This window comes from Euprymna scolopes, chromosome 27, assembly GCF_053919585.1.
Source record: "Euprymna scolopes isolate OS-2025 chromosome 27, ASM5391958v1, whole genome shotgun sequence".
NCBI classification, from domain to species: domain Eukaryota; kingdom Metazoa; phylum Mollusca; class Cephalopoda; order Sepiida; family Sepiolidae; genus Euprymna; species Euprymna scolopes.
In genome coordinates this window covers 36,537,194-36,559,538 of record NC_136508.1, presented here as the reverse complement: position 1 = coordinate 36,559,538, position 22,345 = coordinate 36,537,194, and positions in this window count along the sequence as shown.

Sequence of the window (22,345 nt, the reverse complement as noted above, 5' to 3'; positions counted from 1 at the left end):
AAGAGTCTTAAAAAATCCCTAGTGACCCCTAAAAATTTACATTTTTTAAATTTACGGACACATCATCAAACCCATGGTCCGATTTCTTACAATACAGAGCTACCTCGCTTTTCCTTAGTTGAAAATAAAAACAAACAAACATGGATTTTACAATTAACAAAGGTCGTAGTTTTCAACGACTGAACCGCCGTTGTGCCAATAACATCCAAGATGAGAATAATTCTCCAGACAATCGAAACAATACATTAAATTGTTTTGTTATTTTCTGTTGGATAAGCAAATATGTATTCATGGAAATTTCACGGTTGTATTCCTCTGTAATGTAGTTTGATAATCACGTTGTCACATCGGTCCATGTTAGATCACAAAAGTTAAGCAACATTGAGCCTGGCCAGTATCGGATGAGTGACGATTTTGGATTACCAAGGGATGTATGTAGGAGGATGTCGACACTGGCCAGCTCCTGCATCCCACCCAGCTTACAGCTGTCTCGACCCTGTTCTGCTTTTGGATTAGGCTGTGATACAAGAGTGAGGCTAGGATGATCAGATGGTGTTAACTGTTCCTACAAACGAATTGCTTAGTTTCAGGATCTGTCGACTTATGGGTGTTTTACAAAACACTTGAAAGGTTTATGATATTGTCACTCTATAGATGTCTAGTGCTAACATAAACCCAATAATATTATTGCAGTACCATCTTGGGTCAGATCAGATACTACACTTTAATCTTAAGCTAAGTAGTTTAGTTTGAGTTTCACATTGAACACTGAAAAACAAAACTTTTTTGCATTCTACTACTGCGATTGGGCGATCTTATTTAAAAATAAAAATGGAGTGAAGGGAGAGAATATATGTACAAATATGAAATTCTTAGCATATCATATAGACAACAAGAACCTGTGCGGGGATAGGCATTATTCTCGTCTTTGTGTTCATTATGGCCTTTTTCTTTTTTTTTACACAGGCATCACCACATTATCAAGGCCAAGAGACCACTCGAGGATAAGGGGATAAAGAGTGTACAGTAGAAATGGGAGAATATAGTAATCAATTCAGTAAATTTGTTAACTTATATGGAATGGCTCATTAAGAACTTGTTTACATTAGACTTGAAGACAACCATATTGTAGTCAGCTGGAAAGCAGGAAAATGGAAGACAATTCCACAGGCGTGCAGTTCTAAGAAAGAAGCTTTGTTCATGGAATCTACGTTTAGGTTTAGGCACAGATAAAGAATGGGGGGGGGGAATTATTGATAGTGTTTTCAGCTAGACGAGTGTTTCTTGTTAAAGTTTGGCGAGAGGGGACCATAGACTGAAGCTCAGTCGAACACTTTCTTTTGCGGACAGATGCCATGCTAGACAACCTAAAAATCATCCCTGCTCAGGTGCATGCTATCATAAAAAATCTTGACACTTCAAAAGCATGTAGACCTGATCTCATCCCAGCTGTGCTATTAAAATAGTGCTCAGCCGAAGTAGCTCCAGTTCTCTCCAAACTCTACAACAAATGCCTTAATGAATCTTGCTTTCCGGGTTGTTGGAAAACTGCTTCTGTGTTCAATTCAAGAAATCTGGCAAAAGAACTGACCCATTAAATTATAGCTCCATGAGCCTCCTCCCACTTTTTGCCAAAATATTTGAGACCTTACTTAACCATGCTCGAGTCCATCACCTTACAGATGCTAAACTTCTGACTGACAAACAATATGGATTTAGACAAGCCCGTTCCACAGCAGACATCCTCACTGTAATCTGTAACGTATATACCATTCACTTGACAAAGTGGGGAAGAGCAGAGCAGTAGCTCTAGATATATTTAAGGCTTTTGACAGGGTATGGCATGAGGGTCTCCTCAGGAAAATTAAATCATACAGTATCACTGGTAGAATACAAAACATAATTAAATCCTTCTTAGCTAAGAGAAAAATCCAAGTTGTCCTCAACGGTTGTACATCTAAACAATATGATATAAATGCGGGAGTGCCTCAGAGGTCTATCCTTGGACCTCTATTGTTCCTAATATTCATTAATGACTTCCCTGACAAAATTGCCTCTGAGATGGGTATATATGCTGATGACACCACACTCTGACAGGAAAACAAATGAACACATATCTAAAGAAATGGCAAAAACACTAGAAGATGACCTCCAATCTGTAGTGGAATGGGGACAAAAATGGATGGTAACATTCATTGTATCCAAGACTAAACTGGTTTCCTTCAATAATTACAAGAAACCTTCTCTGCCACCAATAACAATGGCCAGTGACTCTTTATCTGAGAGTACATCTTTCAAACTGCTTGGCCTAACGTTCACAGGAAACATGAGTTGGAACAATTACATTGAAAGCATTGCCAGAGCCGCTGCGAAGAAGGTAGGCTCTCTCTACCATGCTAGAAAACTACTAACACCCAAAAGTATCCTGTATCTCTATAAGGCCACCATTCGCCCATGTATGAAGTATTGCTGTCATATTTGAGCTGGTGCATCTGCTACTAGTCTCTCGCTCCTAGACAAGATTCAAATGAGAGTCGCCAATCTGATAGGCCCTGAACTGGCATCTAAGCTTCAGCCTCTGTCCCATCGACGAAATGTTGCATCCCTCTGCCTGTTTTACAAGTACTTTAACGGTGTATGTTCCGACGAGCTGCAAGCACTAGTACCCCCTCTACATAAATACCCCTGACAAACCCGACAAGCAGTACAATCCCACCCCTTCACAGTAGAGATCCCTAGATGTAAGAGAGCCTTCTACTCCAGTAGTTTCTTCCCCAGAACTGCTAGACTTTGGAACTCCCTCCCAGGTTCCTGCTTCCCCAACTGTACTGACATGCAGAAGTTCAAGTGTAACGTGAACCGAGATCTTGCTGCCCAACTCCCCACCCAGTACTCCTGTAGCCTGTGTCCCTAATAGTAGCCCCCTACATCAAAGTGGCAATGTGCCTTGTTTGGGGTGAAAATGTAATAAAAAAAAAAAAAAGTTTATGGACAATATGTATATTGAATGAAATCTACAATTTATAAATGAATAAACTGTATTTATTTTAAATTAACCTAAATAAATAATCTGGAAAGTTGCATATAAATCTATTCCATTTGCATATAGATCTATTTCATTCTTATTAGAAATCATCAGTGCAACTCCTCCAAATTGAATTATAATAACAAACCCATGCACAAAGGATGTTTTTGATGTTGTTGCCTCACAATGTCTTGCTGGACGAACCATGCTTACAAAAGGGAGTGTTTTTAGTTTTTCTGCAGTTGAAGACCCACTATGAACCGATAATGCACAGATAAGCTACAGCGGAGGATTTTTTTTTTGTTGCTTTATGAAGTCGTGCATGGATAGTAAATTTACATTACATATGCGAATCAGATCTGGAGATCGTCCGTTGGAGTTCATTTTGATCCTCATCCATAACCTGCCATTTAGCAAAGTTATTTTTTAGCTGCAGGTCCAGTTGATAGGACTGAGTTTACCCTAGAGAACCTCAGTGTAGACTATGTTCTTGGTAGTTTTTTTGAGAAATTATGCAAAGAGGTTTGCACGCTTGCCCACACGAGAACATCCAACGTAGAGTTGTCCGTGTGAAAAGCAGGAGTCTTCCAAGTGAAGGCCTGCTACTGATAAAGTCTGTCCTTAAGATTTGTTAATAGACATCCCGAAGGCAACAGCAACTGGGAATTGTGTTCTTCTCCTCACAAAGGGTGTATCTTTATTCGTCATAGTGAAGGTTACTTTGGGAATTATTACTTCTCCGATTCCACATCATGGTTGTATAAATAATATTTCTTGACAGTTCGTAGATCACAAGTCGAGTGCCATTGCAAAGTTTTGGAGGCGAAATATTTCTCATCAGAATTATTGGGCATCCAACCTTAAGTTTCAATTCATGGGGTGGAAAACCTGATGGGCTTTGTGAATTTAGAAATTCAGCTGGAAAATTGACAGTTTGGTAAGGATCAATATTAACGTTGATGGATTTGAAAATCATAGCATTTCTAGGAAGCCTATTCAAAAGGTCATTATTTATTGCTGTTACCTTTGTGTTTGGTAGTGCAAGAATCGCTCTCTCACTGAGCCATCCATGATTTCTATAATTTTGAAGTAAGTTTGAAAAAAACTGCATCATTAAGATCCCTTGCAGTTTCTGTCAAATTGCATATATGTTCCACAGAAATTCGTTGTTCTGTGTCAGAAGAAACTTTGCCATTACCCAAACTAAGGAGATTTTCTGCAAAACTTCCAGATATAATGTCTCCATGAAGATGAACATGCATATTTGTAGTCAGTCGGAGAGGGGTAATTTTATGCCAAAGATAGGAAGATTTCAAACACGCTAGAACTTTGTCCGCACGTGTTCCCTTTGGTACAACTGGTAAAGATTGGCGGAAATCGCCTGAAAAAGTACCGTCACACGACCCATTGGTTCTTGACAGTCTCGTAAATCCTGTAGCGTTGTATCCAAAGCCTCAATATCTCCCGTGTTAGCCATTATACATTCGTCCCAAACAATCAGTTGGCAATGCCTGAGTAAATCAGCTCGTGAACTGTTTTTTAGTGATATTACAAGAAGTTTTTTCATCAAGAGCAAAATGTAATGGAAGCTTAAATGTAGAATGAGCTGTACATCCACCAGGAAGAAGTGTTGCAGTGTCAGAAGATGCCACAGCAACGACAATAAGTTTTTCGTGTTGAACCCTTGCAAGTATAAATAAGCTTGGTAACAAAATTTTTCCATTTCCTCCAGGAGCATGAAGAAAGAATATGTCACCTGCCTGATTGAGAACGCTGTTAATGACAGTTTGGTAAGCAAATTGCAGATCCTGGAGTAGTTTTGGTTCCATTTCATCCACATATCTTGCTAAAGCATCCTCATTGTAAGAGGTTTCTTGAATGATAAAAGTTGGAATTCCTTCAGCATGTAAGCGTTTTAGTTCTGGTAGCCCATAAGATGTTAAAAACGCTCCACCCATTAACAAAAGGTTGTTCTCAATAGTGACAAGTGCCTCGTTATATATTTCATCAGTGAATGTGACCACAGTGCCAGGAAGTTGCTGTTGAGCGTGGTGCAAAAAATCATCAGATAAGTAGTCCCGATACTTGAGCCATAAGGCATTAGGGTTACTGATGTGGCATAGGAATAAAAGTTTCGAAAAAAGATCCCTTACAGTGGAAGCAGGTTGTGACAAAGCAACTTCGTACAAAGTTGCATCCCATCGTGAATCATTTTCAAGCATCCCGCGTGCCAAACATGCTGCTCGATAGGTTGGATAGACACGGTTATCCACCATTCGAAGATCTTCGGGCCTGCAACTTCATGCAGAAGCAATCTAAGATGGAACAGCTCATGTTGATTTGGAGAGACAGTGTAAACTCTTCCCAAGCAAGTAGTCATCCTAACGCCTGGATATCCGTCCACAGGTTTTCCGTTTTCTCAACGGTTTTATGTTATTTTATTCCATGTGTAGTAAAATGGAATTTGATGATGTAGTAATGTTTTTGCAAATTCATCCCTTGAACACAATTTGAAGAATCCTGTCAACGTTGTCTCCCTTGGTGTGCATGCTATCATAGCTGCATTTTCATTGTTGAAAAAAGTTTGTTGATCGTTTTCTCAGTGCACAGCAAGTTTTTCAATTGCCGGATGCCTTTCATGAATTCGTAAACTTAATAGTCACCAAGTTGACTCGCCTGTGCTATAGTAACGTCCAACCGTGTATAGTAAAATTTCATCTTTGGTATTGTCACCAGTTAAAGCAAACGACGCTGCATCCCTTATTTATATATTTGCATATGTACTTGATGCACTTCACTGAACTGCAGAATTCAACATTTATATGTGCGTCAAAGATGCTCAACAACAATGAGGAATATGGAACGATCCATCTGTGATCAATCTCTTCATTACTAATCGTAGCAGTGAATCCTCCATCCTCAGACCGCTGACGTCTGTACAATGGGTAATCGTCAGTATCAGTTTGAGGTTCGCGAATAAATTGACATGAATATCTTTTGTTGCAGTTCCAGAATTGCAAGGCAATTGTCTGTAACCTAGACCACAAGGACCATGCACCATATGAGCCTTAACCTTCATGTACAGACTGCTATCCACGTGGTGATCTGGTAACTCAGCTGATATAGCTTTGTCAATGTTGATAGATCTTATTTTGTTTGACAACCAAATGAGTATGTGAGCATGTGATAGTCCTCATTTTTGCCATTCGATTGTGTACATGTCAGCTTGAACAGGACCAAAGATTTTGAGGAGTTTATGAGATCAAGTAGTTTTCGTGATTTCAATCGAAATACCCTAGCTACAATGTCATGCCGGTGCATTACTGTCTGACCATGAAATAATTCCTTTTTAATTTCGTCCCATTTTGGATTGCAGGTAAAGGTTATGAAAAGATCTGGTCTGTCAAAATGCCGAACTATTGTCATTGCGTCGAGGGTTTTTTCATGCATGTATCTAGGGCTGACCGTGAAAGTTGAAGGAAGAATAACAACTTTACCAAGGTTTTCGGGATTTTCGTCATTTGTCATTGCATCACGAAGGTTGCGGTAACTGTCAATGCAAAGCTGATTTTGGTTGTTTCTAATGAATTGTAATCTCTCAGATTCCGTTTTAACACCAGAGTCAGTGATGTATTGGTTAAATAAATCCTGGGATCGATGAAGAGGGTTAAAACACTCGTCTGATCATTAATCGGTATGCATAATAATCTCTGCATGAAATTGTTTTAGTCGATTGAGCATTTGCATTTGTAGGATTTCGATGAGGAATTCCAAAATGATATCCATCTTCGCCATATACAAAAAACAGAGTGTACTGGAGAGCGCCGTAAGATCTATGGGTTTCACTGATACGCTGTAGGCTACTGCTACAGTGGCTTATAACAATATCCCGGTTACTTTGTTGATCACCTGCAACTATGATTGCCACCTTATTACACGATGGTGCATTGTAACACCCAGCATCTTCTCCACTTGGTCGTTTGTCAGCATCAATAAGAACTTTAAAATCATCTGTGGTAGCAGATTCCAATGCATATTTGAAACTCTACACATAGCTATTATTACTATGCAGCATATCGTCAAGTTCTAGAAGCAAGTCCAACCTTAGATTAGTGGCAATCGAGTCATTTCTGAGTCAACGGTTTTTAACAGTTTAATTTTCTTTTGTTGGGAACGCAATTGACTGACGCCTCAACGCTTGTTGTTGTAAGTCGGACATGAAGTAAACTTGCATAAATGAAGGCTCAGCATTGCTAGAAGGCAGCAGCGATCCAATCCGATGATAAACCTGGCCTTGAACCTTGAAATTTGGCAAAAATCTTTCATCGTACTTATAGCTGGAACCAAACGATGTCATCTGGAATGCACAGTTAAAGCGTCGAATGTCCTTAAGAAATCCACTTGAGAATGCAAGTGTACCAGTGAGTAGAAGTCGTAGTGGTTAAGGTGGATCCCTAATTTCTGGTAAATTAACCTTCTCATTCCTACAACACATCCCCAGGGGTTCTCCCGACCACAATTCAGCTTTACAAAATTGACAAATTGTAATCCATGGAACCTATTTGAACATCTGGTTAAGTAAATTCCTAATGAACCGCCCCCTTAAGTAAACACTTCATCAAATCTCCACACTAACGTAATGTACTTGCAATAACCCTTATCCCTGAGTGGCTTCCGGGCCTTGATAAGTGGTGATCACTGTAAAAAAAAAAAAAAAGCACAGTTGCTTTGCGGTATGTAATTAAAAGCCTTGCATGACCATTGTTCTTTTGACCCTTGAGAAATGCCCTGTCTAGTGCATATGTGCTGAAGAGCTACTGCAAGCCTATTTTCCCTGGTATCCAGTGTTTCTGCAGCTCGTATTACGTTGAGCTTCTGGCTCCACGGCTATAGCAGCCGTAGTAGATTCAGCATTCCTTCGCTGCCTCATATCACGTCTATCAATAGCGACCACCCCCACAGAGGTCGAAGCCATGCAATCAACATTCAACTCACTATCCGGTTTAGTTTCTGTTGCCCTGGAGAGTCTGGCTCTTTTCACTCTGTCCCACTTTGAGTGGAATGATCCTCCTTTTTGTTTTTGGCATTTAGATTATTAGTAGAATGGAAGCAAGAATAAAAACCAAGTGATTTCAAACAAAAACTAAAAAAAAGTTAGTGCAAATAAAGTACGCGCTAAAAAGTAAAAGAAATCAGTTAATGGTTTTACTTGCCTGATTTTACCAGATTATCACCTGAAAAATGGATTTTGATTAATTTTTTTTTTTTACAAATGAACAAATTTTATAACTGATTTCAAAAGTGAGTTTCAAACTTTTAAAATCAGTCAAAGTACCAATGTGTAATAAGTCAATACTCACCTTATTAAAACTAATTTTTAGGAGTATTTAGTTCACTTTTAAAATGTGATACTCATTTAAAACACACGGGAATTGCTTGAAGATCACTTTTAGAAATGCGAGTGTTCACATCAGCACAGGAAATTGTCGTAAAGAAATTATTTTTGAAAAGCCAACAAACAACTTTTTATTTCTTTTTAAGTAATTAATATAGTTTGTTAACTTTTTCTATGGCAAAATTAATAGAAAGTGGCATTTATTTCTGATTTTTCATACATTATGACAAAAAAAAAAAAAAAAAAGTGAAAAATTGTCATATCGAATTTAGTGTTTAATTTGACAAAGAAAAAATATCCAATTTTAAAACCATTTAACTTCTAAATGTCAACTTTTTGTTGCTATTTAAGTAATATGTTCTGGTCGCAATTCGCCATAACCGTAGTGGAACGTTTTTCAACTCTTATACTTTTTTTAAAATAAAACTAAAGCATATTTTTTTAAACTTTTTCTATTGTAAATTTAAATGTTGCGCACACGCGTGCATTATAACATTTTTCAGTAAATGTTTACTTTAACTACAACAAAACACCGACCAATAAAATTTGTTTTTAAAGGTTTTTGGGGTCGCTGACAACGAATCTGATATCCAAACCCGTCGCAAATTTACCGTTTGCATGGTATTAACCCCGCCTGAACCCTCGCACTATTTTATACCAACTCACCGCCATCGTTTATGCTATTCTTACATGATGCGTTCGCGCATGGACGCGCGTAGTAAGGTGACTTGTCACATTGCGGGAGAATTTTTGGGTTTGTATTACTGTACACATAGATTCGAAAAAGTTGTCAAAAAACAAATATATAACAAATAAATGTTATCAAAGGCAAGATAAGTTACTTTTCTACCAAACTGGATATATTTTTTGTGTTTTTATTCAATGTAACATGTTTATTCAGCTCGAAAAACATGCAGTGTTTACCGATGTATTGGACAATTCAAAATGGCGGCCGACTCTCTCTTAAACATGGTAAGTTCGAGAAAAGGTGTTATAAATAATAAACTAGACAAAATACTGTTAGAAATTCGCTCAATATATATTACCGTGACATAGGTTGACATATAATCGGTGTTTTTTTTAATAGTATTTTGTCTAGTTTATTATTTATAACACCTTTTCTCGAACTTACCGTGTTTAAGAGAGAGTCGGCCGCCATTTTGAATTGTCCAATACATCGGTAAACACTGCATGTTTTTCGAGCTGAATAAATCCCAGAAGTTTGTCGAAACTGTGGTTCATCAAGATGGGAGCTGTTCATTTCACATGAGGTAGAGCAGGCATAAGAGCATTGGTGGTGAAAAGACATAAGTTTGGTTTTCGACGCATAAAGGTGAGGAGAAGGCTGTAAAGAAGAAGACCCGAGTTCTTAATAGATGTATTTTGCTTGAGATTCGTTACTTCCCTTCAATCGTCGTTATTTAATTCTTTCTTGTTTGTGTCTGTTTTTCTTTCGTTATGCAGTTATCACGATGTAATAATGATGTCGAGCTGTAAAATAAAGAATCATTAAAGCATCTGTATGAAAGCCTTAAGCCTTGTCATTCCACCGGCCGGCTGCAATTACAGACCTTCTCTCCGCCTCACTTCCTCTTTCTCATAGAAGAGATGTTGCGAGTCTGTCTCTGCTCTACCGTTACTTTTATTGTAGTTGCTCGACTGGACTCCAATCTATGACCCCTGTTGCGGACCAGGATATAAATATCCTAACTCACTACAAAAGAAAATAATGAAATGAATGGAAGGAAGGAAACAAAACTCAATTGCTGGATAAAATAAACATGTCGTTTATCTCCTGTTGAAAAATGAATGTTCAGGTGTAACACGTGTTCATGTCCGCGCGTGGAAAAAGGAGTGAGTAATGTAGTGGAAATGGGAATGACAGTCCAGCGTGTAGACAAAGTAAAGCTGCACACACATGTTGGCACTTGTCCACGTGGAAATGTGGACGTGAACTTGTCTGGTTGATGGACCAAAGCAAAAGGGAAAAAAGAGTGAGAAAGTCAATCCAGTTCATGGAGATAGAAAATGTGTAAGGTGTACATATTGGCGTGAGGTGCGCGGGCATGCGTGCCCCACAAGAGAGGCGGCTGGTCCACCGACCTCTCAGCTTTTATAGTTGTTTCCGGTGGTCTTTTACGCATGTGTGGATTTCCTTCAAATCCATGTGTGCGTATATATGTGTGTACGTTAGCGTGTGTGTATATGCACGTGAATGTGAGTGTATGTACGCGAACGTGAATATACGTGTGTGTATGTGTGTGCGTATGTATATGGCAAGAAATATGGCTTGAGATGTGAACGCGTGTTTTTGTGTGAGACTAGAAAAGGCTCGCACAATACTCCCCTTCCCAGGGGGAAAAAAATATGCAGTGTTTATATATATATATATATATATATATATATATATATATATATATATTTTTAAGTAATGTTTTGGACAGTTGACTGTTCGTCCTGTTTTTTTGCTGTTGTTGTGGTTGTTAAAAAAAAAACGTCAAAAACGGAGTGTGTTCGTAAAAAAAAGTACTTACTTACGCATGGAAAAAGGTGCTTACTCTTTTTTTAGGCTGACATTTGTTTGTTTGTTTTTTTGTTGTGTGCTGACATGTGCAACAAGTTGCTTGGATAGTGAAGTGAATTGTTCGTTTGGGAGGAAAATTTTTTCGTGTTGACATGGTGTGTCCAGTTGACGGTATCTTCGCAAGTGAGTCTGCGGTAGTGTGTACATAGTTTGTACGAGCGCTTGTTGCACATTCGTTGGTGTTGAACGGTGAGTGTGGTTGCCGGCTGTCAACGAAACTTCCAGTTGTGAGTTTATCAGCGTGCATGGAGCATCTCAACTTGTATTGTTGATTCAACTTCTTCCTATGTGCTAATAGGGATGTCCTGTAATTGTTTCTTTGTTGTTGCATCTGCTGTGCGGGAGAGAATGTGTATAGGCCTATGTGATTTTGCTTCTCGCGTTTGTTGCAGGGTAATGTCAGGAAACCGTGAAAAATGTTTGTCGAGCTCGAATTTTTCTTTATATTCGGTATGAAGTCGACAGCTCTGTGTTTATTTTTCTGCAGAGTCTGACGAGGGGTTTCGTCATTGTTGTTTGTAGTAGTTATTCCTGTCAGTAGTAGTTCACTTGTTTTTCTTTGTTGTTATGTTCGCTTTTTTACTTTATCAAAACAATTAATTCCAAAAAGGTAGAGCCATCATGTGTGTTCGTTTCACATCGGTCAGTCGCCGGTTTGTTGTGGACTTGTGGTTATAGAAGGAAATGCGTGTTCCTTTCGCATTTGGGTGTCACCAATTTGTGGAGGTGGTGCAAAATAGGGAAAATGAATTGTTTTGAGGAAGAGATGAACAACGTGTTAAATTGAATTAAACGAACTAGAATTTGTTTCGTGAAGAAACAAATGAAAGAAAAGGGTACAGCACGTGTTTAGTTTGGCGTGCGTCTCTCGCTGTTAACTGGTGAGAGGGAAAGTCTATTATTGCAGAGAGAGAGAGAGAGAGTGTGTGTGTATGAGTGTTTCATCCATTTCATTTTTGGATAACGGGGTCACCATCGTTTGTCCGCGCGTGAGAAGAGGAGTGAGCAATATAGTGGAAAATGGCAATCCAGCGTGTAGACAAAGAAAAAGATAGAGGGTTGACATCAGTAAAGCTACGCACACATATTGGAATGGAAATGTTTTCAGGCCACTAGCTGTGGACGCAAACTTGTCTGGTTGATGGACCAAAGCAAAAGTGAAAAAAGAGTGAGAAAGTCAATTCAGTTCATGGAGAGAGAAAACGTGTAAGGTGTACGTACTGTCTGTTGACTCTTGCCTCACGCATAGTAGCAGGTGGCGTGAGCTGCACGGGCATGCGTGCCCCACAAGAGAGGCGGCTGGTCCACCGACCTCTCAGCTCAAGAGCTAAGTCGAAAAAGGTGAAGCAGCTTATGCCTCTTGCTTTTATAGTTGCTTCCGGTGGTCTTTTGTGCATGTGTGGATTTCCTTCAAAGGAGAAGTGATGTTGCCCATGTGTGCGTATATATGTGTGTACGTTAGCGTGTGTGTATATGCCTGTGAATGTGAGTGTATGTATGCGAACGTGAATATATCTACGTGTGTGTACGTCTGCGCATATGTTTGTGTGCGCGTATGTATATGACAAGAAATATGGCTTGAGATGTGAACGCGTGTTTTTGTGCGAGACTAGAAACGCCTTCTCAACAAACACTTGCCTAGCTGAAACAGCCACCAACAACTTTACATACTCTCTATTTGTGCTTAAAACTAAACTAAAATTCCACGAACAGAGTTTCTTCCCTAGAACTGTCGATCTATGGAATGCAATACTGTGTTTCTGCTTCCCGGCTAACTATAACACGATCATCTTCAAATCTAATCTATAAAAGTGAACGTGTCTGTGTGTGTTTGTCTGTGTACATTTCCCTATGCAATAACTCTGTCAATTTTAAGTCCACAGGCTCAAAATTTGATATACAGGGTACTAAGATTTGGGAAAATCTTTGTGATCAGTTTTCGGCCAGAAATTTGGCTGTTAAGGGTTCAAAGTTCAACGATTTGACCTTTGAGAACTCTACCAAACTCCTCCGACAATTTTGTGTCTAAACACTTGAAATTTTAGATATAGGTTCCTTGGACATGAATCTAACTTAATAACTTGATTTGAGCCCCAAACAATAAATGTTAAGCGGTCATAATAGGGGTCAAAGTTAAAAAAATTGACCACTTTTTTCTTTTTTTTTTGCTCAACATACATCTCCAAATACCCGGGTAACACCGGGCTGAAATGCTAGTATGAATATATTTCTATTGAGTCGTCCTCTTAAATAATCTAAACCTACTAATGTTCCACCATAACTGATCTTGTTGTGTTACTCTCTACCTAACACTTAACTCTTATCCTAAGGTAGCCTCCAGGCCTTGATAAGTGGTAACCTTCCAAGTAAAAAAGAAGAAAATAAAAAGCTCATATAAAGAACATTTTATTTGGTTTATTGATTTCTCACTGGTGAAAACGTCACACCTAAACACAGGTAATATTTAGGCTTTATGTAACAAAGTAAATAGCATACATGAGACTTCAATGAAGTATACAGGCAAAGCTTTATGTCAAAGTATACAACTTTATTCATTTATTTTCAAAAACTGAAATTTCAAACTAGTGGGTGAAAATATCTAAAAACTAAAAGTTAAAAAAAAGTGACAAATGGCGAAAACTGCTCTATTTACTATTTGTAACTATTACTATTTACTATTTCTAACTATTTGTCACCCAAAATTTTAATTATTTATGAGATAAGATAACCTTTTTCTTCATCATCTTTGAATGACAAAAACTGGTTGAATTGAGTATAGTATTCAAGATGGCCGACATCAAACTAGATTGAATTGATTTGCATATTTTGAAAGTAACTTGTATATGCAACTATATTATTTGAATTCTTTAAACTACTGTTCTCATCTCGAGATTCAATCAATGTAACCTCTGATCTTCTTCCTTGACTGTACTAACCTGCTGAAGTTTAAATGCGATATGAACAAACATCTTGCTGCTCAACTCCTCGCAGTCCCCTGTTAGATATAATTCCAAATCATAGACCTTTACTTTTTAAGCGGTAATATGCCTTGTTTGGGATAAAAAAATAAAAAAAAAACAATTTGAAATTTGACTAATTTGATCTATAGTGACTCTCAAATTAATTAATATTACAGTAATTCTTTTTTTTTACCATAAATTTCTTGTGGTCAAATGAGAAAATGTAAGTTTTGCAAGCGTATCTTTTAGATGGTTTCTGAATTTAACTGCACAGACAGAAAATAATAAACGGTAATTGTGCATAACACCAGACCCTAACTTTCAAACACGCTGGCAGATGACATTCGCATCTGTAAATTGAGATATGGAAGCACAAAATGGATACAATACTTTTGCTATTTTTCAAAGCTGCTTGCTTATATATTTGGACAAAATATTAAGATATTTTTTGTTAATATATATTTTTTCAAACATATTTACATTTTTTTTTTTTTTTCAAATATAGTTACTTTTTTTTTTTAATGTACTTTATTTAAATATACTTTATTTAAACCAGCGCAATCTATTACGATCGTAGCCGCCTTAAAAATAAATGTTTTGGCAATATCATCTACTGGATTCGTACTTAGTATGTTATTTGAATTTAATGGGTTTTTTTTAACATACGTGAAATATTCACATTTTAAAACTGTTACACTATTTTTTGTTGCACATTCACCTTTTTGAAACTGCTAAAACTGTAAAAAAAATGTGACATATTCATTGATTGTTTTTTTTTTTTTGCCATATTTCTGTAAATAAATATATTTTTAAATATCTAAATAGTTTGACAAAATATATAACACATTAACTTAAATAAACGTAGTTATTTGAAAAGATATGCGATTAAAAAAATAAAAAACTTAATTGATAAAAAAAGTTTACATATTTCTATGTATTTTTATTATAAGGGGATGACGAAAAATGGACATAAAATATATTTGAAAATTGTATCCATTTTCTGCTTCCATACCTCAATTGACAGACGCGGGCGCCACCTCCTGGCAGGATTGAAAGTTAGGGTCTGGTTTTATGTATTTAATATTATAATCCATATAATAACTCCTTTGTAGAAATAAAAAAGAAAAATTCACAGTCATGTAAAGTTTAATGTAAACAAATTCTTGTTGAACCGTCCTTCTAAATAACCAATTTCTCAACGAATTACAATCATTGTTATAAATCTCCATGTTTTACCCTTCATCTGCCCTACCCAATAACCCAATAGCAATTTCTGTATGTCCAGTTAGCGTTTTTTGTTCATATGGATTAGTTTTCACATTCAAAGGTTTTCTTTGAGATTTCAGCTGTTTTCAGCATTACCGTTGCAGTTTTAGTCTTCCCCTCGATTCCAATTTCTCTTAATCTATTTTTCAAATTCTTTGGGACTGTTCCTAGTGCTCCTACAATTATTGGTATTAAATTGATTTTCTTAATCTTAGATATTCCTGGCAAGTTCCGCATATTTGTTTTGTTTTTTTCTGTCTCTTTGATTTTCACCTCATGGTCTGCTAGGGCGGCAAAATCTACAATTTGGCAGTTTGTTTCCTTCTTGTTGATTATTATGACGTCCGGTCTTCTTGCTTCGATGAGTTTGTCTGTTTGTATTTCCATGTCTCAAAAGATTTTATGGTTTTCGTTTTCCTGTATTGTCTCCGGTCTGTGTTTAAACAATGTGTCTGCATTTTCAAGGTTTAGTTGTCTGCAAAGTTCCCATTTACTGCGTTCTCCATGCAATTATGCCTGTCCTTATATTCCTTTTTAGCTAGTTTTCTGCATTCACTTATGTGGTTTATTGTTTCGTATCTTTATCCACATTGTTTACATTTACTGTTTTATTGTGTTTGATCTACTTTAGCTTTAATATGATTCATTATAATCACGTTCTGTGCAGCTGTCAGCAGAAATTCTGTTTCTCTGTTCATGTGTCCTTTTCTTAGCCACATCCAGGTACTTTCATGATTCTCTTTTGTTATTCTGATGTAGCACTTTCTCTTCTCACTTTTCTTTCCTTGTCTTTTTATTTCTGGCTTTATCGTTTCCTGTATTATTCTTCTTGACTATGTTTCTCGCTGTTGTAACGTTGCATATTATTCTGGGCAAAACCGGAATTATTGCTCATTGTACACACATGCATATTGAGCTGGGTGCACGCATGCAAGATTTGTTGACAAGTCTTCAAAAAACATGTCATCAAAAATCATAAGATTGGAAAGAATGTTGAAATCCAAAGCTTTTGTATATTCTTCAACTGACCAAGTTTTCGAAAATGTAAACAACCATTTGGAATGTGGCTCGATCGATAAGTTTGAGATGTGTCAATATAGACAAATGAATTTGGGTTAAACAGACAGAGAGGGAAAAAGACAGCGGAGGAAGCCGACCGGTTGTCATCAGTCGTCAACAAGCCACCTGCCATTTCACGGTTCTCTCTCTCTCTCTCTCTTTCTCTCCCTCCCTCTATAGCATACTGTGAAAGCATTGTTGAGAGACTAAATTGTCACTTTTTATATACCCAAAGTTGACAGTGTCTATTGTATATATTCGCTGCACATTTTGGCATTTTCCAAGTCGTTCTTCTTTTTTGTCCCATCTACACAGTCTTCTACGTTTATCAGCCCCCTTCCTCCTTCGTTCCTTTTCACATAGGGTTGGTCAGTACCGTCTTTTGGGTGTAATGGATTGTGCATTGTCATTAGTTTCCTCGTCTTCTGATGACGGTGCCTAAGTTCTTCTTTAGTCCAGTCTACGAATGGTTCAGAGTACCTTATTAACAATACTGTTCAGGTGTTTATTCCTAAGTTTCTAATTTCTCACCTTGTCACCATCAGTTATCGCTCACTGACAATAACCGGAGGTGTTCCCTGTTGTCTGAATGACAACAAGTCTTCCCAGATTTCAAGTACTCTCCACCTCTTTTGATAACCTTTGCAAATGAATTTGCATCATCGCAACAGCCTCCAACTCCATCTCAAATTTTGCTATGCAGACTGAAGCCACAATTGATGATCTGAAAATCACTCCTTCTCATGTCTGCGATATTATAAAAAACTTAGACATTTTTAAGGTATGTAAGCCTGATCTCATCTCTGCTATACTGATTAAGAAATGCTCAGCTTTCCAAACTCTACAACAAATGCTTTGCTGAATCTTGCTTCTCAGATAGCTGTAAAATAGGCTCCGTGCTACGAGTGTACAAGAATCCTGGTGAAAGAACTGACTCGCTCAATGATCGCCCTATCAGTCTTCCCCCACCTCTTTGCTAAAATCAATGAAGCACTAATCCACCACCTTGCAAAAGTTAATCTTCTTTCTGACAACAGTATGGATTTAGGCAATATCGTTCTACTGCAGATATTTTAATGTTCATCTCTGAATGCATATACCATGCACTGAATAAGGCAAAGGAAGCCAGGATTTTGGCTCTTGATATATCCAAAACCTTTGACAAGGTCTCTTAATGAAAAGTAAACCATATGATATTACTGAGTGAATACTAAGTATAATTAGATCCTTGATGGATGTACATCCGAACAGCATAATGTGGGAGTGCTTCAGGGGTTGAGCCTTGGACCTCTGTTATTGCTGATGTTCATAAACTACTTCCCTGATAACATTGTGTCTGAGATGGGTATATTTATACAATGCTCTATAATAGGCATGAGAGAACAACAGGCATACACATATCTAAGGCAATGGCAGAATCATTAAAAAACGACCTCAGTCTGTATTGGAATAGGGCCATAAATGGATGGTAACATTTAATGCTACTAAGACTAAGCTTCTTTCCATTAACAATTACAAGAAGCCTTCTCAACCACTTATAGCTATAACTAATAACACTCTACTTGAGAGCTCTTCGTCCAAACTCATTAACTCAACAGGCAACATTAACTGGAACATATACATTGAAGATATTGCAAAAGTTACTGTAAAGAGGGGGGATTCTCTCTATTGTGGTAGAAGATTACTCATACCTAAGAGTATCCTGTACCTCAACGAAACCACCATTCGCCCAAGCATGAAATATTGTTGCCATATCTGGTCTGGTTCATCTACCACTAGTTTCTCCCTCTTGGACAGAATCTCATCATCATCATCATCATCATCATCATCATCATCATTTGGTCCTCCTGACAAAAGGAGGGGTGGACCTGTAAATTCACCCTTGTCCATCCATCCATTCATCTGTCCACACCTTTCTCAATAACTACTCCTTAGAATTTTTTGAAATTTTGCACAAACATTAAACATGATATGAGTAAAAAAAGTAACAGAATGGATTTTCTGGGAAAACTCTGCTATGGATGCCTTTCAGGTTAAAATGGCTAAAATTTACACTTTTGAGCTTATTAAAAAAAAAATTGATGCCTTGAATTTTTATAACATTTTCAGAAAAGTTGTAACTAACTGATTTCTGTATAATTTTGTTTGTCTATACTTCACGATAACGCTCGCATGTGCCTCAAGGGCTCTTTTAAGGCTAATAAAAACATTCCATTTTTGGGACTATTTTATTATATTTGTCCAAAATTTTACTGTGTATGTCTATTTAGCAGTTTTGCATGGTGCTGAACTCAAATTTAAATATGTTAAGGCCTTGGGGACTTTTGGGGCTAAATAGTGGCGGGAAGGAATGATGGACTTAGTCATTTCTTTTTTTGCATCGTGCAGAACTCAAATTTACATATGTTAAGGCTTAAAACTGCACCGTTTGTTCATTTTCATCAGGATTTGACGTCCCCTGGGGACTTTTGGGCTAAATGGGGGGGGGGGGCAAATGCTGAACTTAGTCATTTTTTATGCCTCGCTCACTATGCACTCACAGGGGACCACGCATGCTTCACTTATTATTATTCTCCTCTTCACTTAGTATTGTTATTTATTTATTATTACCATTATTATTATCACTGATAACAATATTATTATCCTTATTATTACTATTAAGACTATGTCTACGTTAATGCCAATATTATTCAACCATTTTATCTCCATTCTGAAATCACGTTTCTTTCTCTTTCACTGAATTGAAAGTCAAAACTCCTATGTATTTGATCCGCTGTGCTACACTCCAATTATTTCAATGACAATCTGTCTGGGTCACAATGACACAACTTTTCTTCACTTCCGTTGAATGTATGAAATATTTATTTTTCCGTCATTGGAAAATTTTTGCTGGTCATGAAAGCGTCTTATACCAGTTGCTCTGTCTCTAATTGAAAAAAACTTTAACACTTTAAGAAAAAAATTTCTTCATTGATTGCTTGCAAACTAGCTTTTTCTGCAGATTAATTGGATTGCGCTCATTTTTCAATGTGGATTGCTTTGTCACCAGTAAAAATTGGACTATTTCTTAATATAGTAATAACCAGTCTGACCAGTATTGGACTATTTCTTAAACATTGTATATCCTTTCATTTACATTTTTTTTCATTTTATTTTACTCTTTTTCATTCTTTTCTTCATTTCACGAACTCTTAACCTTTTTTGCATATCTGATTAGTTTTCATAAAATTCCGTTTTAATTTTTGCCAGTAATAGCTTCACTATAACAATTATTTGCTAATATCTTTCCTCTGATGAAAAGAACACATTCTTTGAAACCCTGCAGATTAATAGATTCATAATAATTATTTCTTTTTGAGTATCCCATCGAACAATAAATTCTTGTAAATTATAATTTACAGTCTTTAATTGTGTTCTTTTATGATGAGCTCTATTTCCTATTTTGGTTGTATTGAGCTTTTTTCTTTTTTCTTATTTGGTTGGGATTACTATAGAAATAGTAATATTTATATTCTGTTTAAGTTTCCAGAAGCTTTTGACTTGTAAACTTCATTTTTACTTTTTAATTTCACATATATATATATATATATATATATATATATATATATATATATATATATATATATACACACACACAAAACTGAAGCTTTGTTTCTATGTATTTTAATCGCACAAATTTGGGATTGAGTTATCTATTAAAAGTATATGTTATCTGAATCATCGGTCTTATTTCATTTTTTTTTTATTGTTTTGATAATAGCTTTTATGTGAGGCATGAATTACTTAAATGCTAGGGGCACGTGGTTCTATATTCATTTCAAACATTATTCTAACCATGAAAAACTCTTAGGGATTATCAAGTGTTGTGAGAGTACTCGTTGACCCTGTCACTTCGTTCCAAGCAAAATAGTCTAAAATGTTAGAAGTCATGTGACCATTAAATTTTCTGCCATCCGTTTCTGTGTTCAATGAGTTTATCAGCTCCAATTTCTTTTGCAATCAACTGATTTTCTGGGATTACCACCAATGGTGTGCTGTACTTGTCGAAATACATTCAAATGTTTCACAATTATCATTGTGTCTAGAATTCCTCTTTCGTTTTGATAATGGTGATACTTTTGCATCTCAAACCTTTCACTCTTTTGCAAACTTTGGAAATGAAAGATGAAGTGATTTTTCAAAATGGTTCTAAAGAGTGATCCACTTAAACATAGCCCATAAAATGTAGTAGAGAGGAGGAACATTCTTTTATTGTTTAAATTACTTGTAGTGTTGTAAAAGATGCTGGAAGTCCTTCCCGTTGACATCTATGCATTACTGGACACATTTCACAACGTTTGCAGATACTGCAAGTAGGTCTTCTCTGATAATTCTCCTGATAGCGTTGGTAATATTCTCCTTAAGTTGGTCTAGATTGTGAAGATTATTTGCATAAACTTTTTGTTTTTAAAGTCCACAAAAGATAAAAATCACATGATGACAATCTGGGAAACGTGGTGGCCACAAACCTTTGTTTATTGTTCTTTCTTCTGTAAACATATCGTGAACTCGTGTCAGTGATCTGTGTGGCATGTAGCGCCATTTTGTTGGAAAAAGAATTGCATTTTATTTTGTGGTGTCAGTTGGTCATTAAGAGAAAGATTAGAGAGATTGCGGTACTTTTAAGTGGGCTACCCTATATTTCTAAATCGCTATATTCAATCTATATATAGTCATGATAATTTTGTGGCTCTACATTTATTGTGTAATTATAGAGGATGACATTGATAATTCTGAAATATAACAAATATAAACTCCAATAATATGCCTGTTATAGTAAAAAATATAATATATGTCCTCAAGTACCTTACGCACCCAGTATATATATATATATATATATATATATATATATATATATATATATATATATATATATATATTTTGTGTACAGAAAGTTGTTAGTTGAGACAGGTCATTGGTACCGTCGGTTTCAAGCCCGATAATAAGGCCCGTTTAAGGTATCCTTATCAAGCTCTCTTCAGCCAATATAAGTACGCTCTTAAAATTTGGATTTTCCTTTTAATTGAGCACTCTGCTGGAATTCTTTTTCCAAAAAAAAACTAATCATTATATATATATATATATATATATATATATATATATATATATATATATATATATATATATATATATAAAACAAATAAAGTTAAATAAAACTTTTTATAACATCATTAAATCAATAAGGAAAAAAGAAGATAACCTCTTTAGGCCATTACATTTCGAAGCCTTTATGCTTGTCTTCAGAAGAAGAGAAAAAGGCCAGGTTTATATATAAAAAAAAAACTGGCATTATTTTAACTATGCCTATATAGAAACAGGAAAAATATAGCGATACAATATAAAATATCATGACTCAAAGAGGTTTTCTTTCTTCTTTTTTCCTTATTGATCTGATGATGTAATAAGTTTTTTTTTATTTCTTACAGTAATTGCTCCACTTATCCGTGTAGAGATTTTAGTATCTTGATAGGTTTTTGTATAAAGATTATCATTTTTTATCAGTATGAATTTTATTTATTACTATGTATATATATATATATATATATATATATAAAGTTTAGTGGTTATATTTAAATTCTGAAAAAACAACATATAGACACATATATTCGAATTAAGAATTTATTGTTTGACAAAAGCAATATATAGAAGGGGTTATGTTGATTTCCTTAATCCATGGATTTTCAATAAAGGCTCATATCATCAGAGGAAATGAAATGCGGCAAAATGTTCAGCTGTGAATAGACACTTATTTTGCTTTTCAGCACAAATATTGAAAATAGTTTTCAGAATTTAAATATAACCACCAAACTTATATATTGCTCTATGTTTAAATATTGAGCTTCTCCTTTTTTGGCTAGGATCGCCCTGAAAGTATTACTTCAAGTAATATCTATCAGGATCTTTCATCTGATTTCTAATCAGTGTCTTATCTCGATTATATATATATATATATATATATATATATATATATATATATATATATATATATATATATATATATATATATATATATATAT